This window comes from Rutidosis leptorrhynchoides, chromosome 5, assembly GCF_046630445.1.
Source record: "Rutidosis leptorrhynchoides isolate AG116_Rl617_1_P2 chromosome 5, CSIRO_AGI_Rlap_v1, whole genome shotgun sequence".
Lineage (NCBI taxonomy): Eukaryota > Viridiplantae > Streptophyta > Magnoliopsida > Asterales > Asteraceae > Rutidosis > Rutidosis leptorrhynchoides.
This window is the reverse complement of record NC_092337.1, coordinates 19,051,826-19,055,423: the sequence shown is the minus strand read 5'-3', so window position 1 is coordinate 19,055,423 and position 3,598 is coordinate 19,051,826. Positions and strand designations below refer to the sequence as shown.

The 3,598-nt window shown below is 41.5% G+C and overlaps 1 non-coding gene across 1 annotated transcript; it reads right to left on the bottom strand.

The window, feature by feature from the left end:
• Positions 1-1,533: 1,533 nt before the first annotated feature.
• On the bottom strand, positions 1,534-1,640 carry LOC139850908 (small nucleolar RNA R71). The gene has a single exon (XR_011760284.1). It is a non-coding gene; the product is annotated as a small nucleolar RNA R71 (small nucleolar RNA).
• Positions 1,641-3,598: the final 1,958 nt, after the last annotated feature.

Sequence of the window (3,598 nt, the reverse complement as noted above, 5' to 3'; positions counted from 1 at the left end):
TCCGCGACTCGCGGCATTTTTGGCCTTCAAACTCCGCGAGTCGCGGAGATTGAAATTACAGCTCAGACCAGTTTGGAGTCTTTCTTGCCGACGGTTTTTATTATTTATTATAATATATAAATAATTATAAGAATTATTTAAATATTATATTATATTTATGTGCATAGTTGACTTGTAATTTTTAGTCCGTTGCGTCGAGCGTTGAGAGTTGACTCTGGTCCCGGTTCTGGATTTTCGAACGTCCTTGCGTACAATTTAATATCTTGTACTTTGCGTTTTGAATCTTGTACTCTTGTAATTTCGAGACGTTTCTTATCAATAATTGGAACCTCTTTGATTGTATTTTGTACTTTTGAGCTTTTTGGTCGTTTGCGTCTTCAATTCGTCGAATCTGTCTTTTGTCTTCACCTTTTATTTTTTAAACGAATATCACTTGTAAATAGAACAATTGCAACTAAAAGCTTGTCTTTCTTGAGGAATAATGCTATGAAATATATGTTCGTTTTTAGCATTATCAAGTGGCTGATCCTGGCGAGCCGCGGCCTAACGACACCGCGCAAATAAAAACGGTCCGTTTCGGCCATATCAAGAGAGGTACCTACTTTTTGGCGCCGCTGCCGGGGAACTGGTATCAGGTAATACTGTTTTCAATCTAACGTATTCACAAGCATTTAGTGGTGTCTAAGAAAGACAATTATACACGGACTTGGTTATTGGATTTTCCGAACAGTCGCCAATTATATTGGGACCAAAAGGATCCTGCCTCTCCGTAGTCGGCCTGGCCACTTGGTTTGTTGAATAGTTTGTGCGGAACTTTGTTATCGAAATACCAGGGAATCAGTAGCCAGAACCAAAAACATATTCCACCATAGGATAGTTAGTTAATTAGATTAGATTACTTTAGATTACTCTAGTTTATCTTAGATTAGACCACCTTAGATTACCTTAGATTGCCTTAGATTAAATTAGATTACCTTAGAATTAGATTAGTTTAGTTTAGCTTATTATAATTTAGCTTATTTGCGAAAATTAAAAACAAAAAGGCATACCCAGTGTATGACCCAAACCCGATCTAGACCAGGGCCGTTGTTATTCATACCTGATCCAGACGCAATAATCTCTAAAGCACGCAAGGAAGCACGAATCAGAAACCAAATGGCGTTACGCGTTACTTTAGCAGAAAACACGAAACCCTCGATTGAAGGTCGAGGAGGACCAATCAGATTTCCAGAGATTCAAGGACACTCGTTCGAGTTAAAACATCACATCATCTAGCTCATTCATAATAGCTGTCAATTTCATGGATTACCGAATGACGATCCTAATTCTCACCTTGATAAATTCATATCTCTTTCGAACTCCTACAAACAGCCAGGGATAGGACAAGATATAGTCCGGCTATACTTGTTCCCCTATTCTCTCACTCATCATGCTCAAACTTGGTTTGAAGGACTGGAAAAAGATTCCATCACGTCATGGACGGAGATGGCGACTAAATTCCTAACCAAATATTTCCCTCCTTCTAAACAAACCAAACTGAAGAATGACATCATTAACTTCAAACAAAGTTATGATGAATCTCTTTACACTACATGGGAGCGTTTCAAAACCCTGCTGAAGAAATGCCCTAATCACCAGTTAGAACGGTCAGCCCAAATCTGTACGTTCTACAATGGTCTTACGGTAAATCATAGGACGACGATCGATACAGCAGCTCAAGGGAATCTGATGAACCAAACCGCAGATGAAGCATGGGAATTGCTCGAGAACATGACGATGCATCATCATGACTAGAACATTGGTGAAACAACTTCATCATCTGCCCCACTCTCTGCACTTAACAATCAAACGGAGGCCATCAAATCCCTCACAGATAAGATGGAATCTCTTGCCAAGCAACTCGGAGAATTGAAGACGCAACCGCAGCAGGTTAACCAAGGTCAGGCTTGTGTTAATTGTACCAACCCGCAACCCATTAAAGACTATCAAGTTGAGTACGAAAACCCTGACGGTTCAGTCTGTTACGTCCTTCCACCAAATCTCGGATTCAATCAACCACCAAGGGTTAATCAATTTCAGCGAAGCAATCAACCTTTCCGCTATCGCTATCCACCTTATCTAGCCCAACAATCTCAATTGACCCACAATCAACCACTTTCACTCACTGGTCCCCCAGTTGAGGAGAATTCCTACCACCCATATTACAAAACCAGCTAACCCCACTCTCGGAGCTGATGATCAGTTAACTCAGTTCATCCAAGGACAACAACAGTTAAATCAGAGAACTGCAACCAGACAAGATCAGACGGAGATACTAATGAGAAATCAATTGGCTCTGCTCAAAAGTTTGGAAACGCAGCTCGGACAGTTATCACAACGCCTTGAAACCCGACCGCAGGGAAGATTGCCAAGTAATACTATCCAGAATCCCCACATAGAAGAAGCAAAGCAAATGGATTCCGTAATCCCAGAGGAAGAACCACGGAGAAGGTCAACTAGGCTCAAGAACAAATCAACATATACTCAGAAGCTGACCCCTGAAACTCCAGTTCGCGTACCTTATCCTGGAAGGCTACAAGAAGAACCATCCAAGCTTGATTCCTTCAAACTAGATGGAAGATTCTTGGACACTATGTCCAAAGTTCCCAACCAGAAGAGATACATCCGAAGGCTTTTATCTACAAAGGAGAGGATACCAGACTCTAAAAAAATTCCACTGAGTGAAGAATGCTCTGCATTACTCAGAAACTCTCTACCACCTAAGCTAGGAGATACGGGTCGATTCGTTTTCTCGTGTTCAATCTACCAATCTGGAACCATTCATGCGCTAGCAGATTTAGGAGCAAGTATCAACCTAATCCCCTACTCTCTCTACAAGAGATTAGAGTTAGGAGATTTGTCACCAACCAAAATGACAATCCAACTTGCCGATCATACAATTCGATATCCTAAGGGCATAGTTGAGAATGTCTTGGTGAAAGTCGACAAATTCTTGTACCATACGGATTTCGTAGTAATGGATATTAAGGAAGACCTACACACCCCAGTAGTGTTAGGAAGACCTTTCATGAATACGGCTAGGACTGTCATTGATGTGTACAATCAAACCATGATCTTACGATCACATGGGGAGAGCGTTACCTTCAAAATTGACCGACCAACCGATCTTTCTGGATAGGCAGAGATGTTTACTATTTCCACCAGACGGATCACTTCCGATGATGAGTCATTACCACCAGCCGACGATATCGAGATGGGTGTCGAATCACAGTCTATAGACGACCCAGAAATGGAAGAAGAGGATCCTAGCGAAGAAATAGAGGAAAAGGAGGAATCTAAAGAGGAAGAGGAAATGGAAGACGTAAAAGAAACTGCGACAACACCCGTTCCTAGCACTGAGCGTCATGAAGAAATAATGAGGCTTGAAATGGCAGATCACAGTTTAATCATTCGCTTCAAGAAGAAGAACGACAAGGCTGAGGTTAAGGATATAGAAATTGATCCTGTAAGTATCAAAGTGGAGAATCAGAATACTGAAGGAACCCGTTCATCAGACGCATCCTCAGAGGAACCGGATACCGATGATGACGAGGAAGAG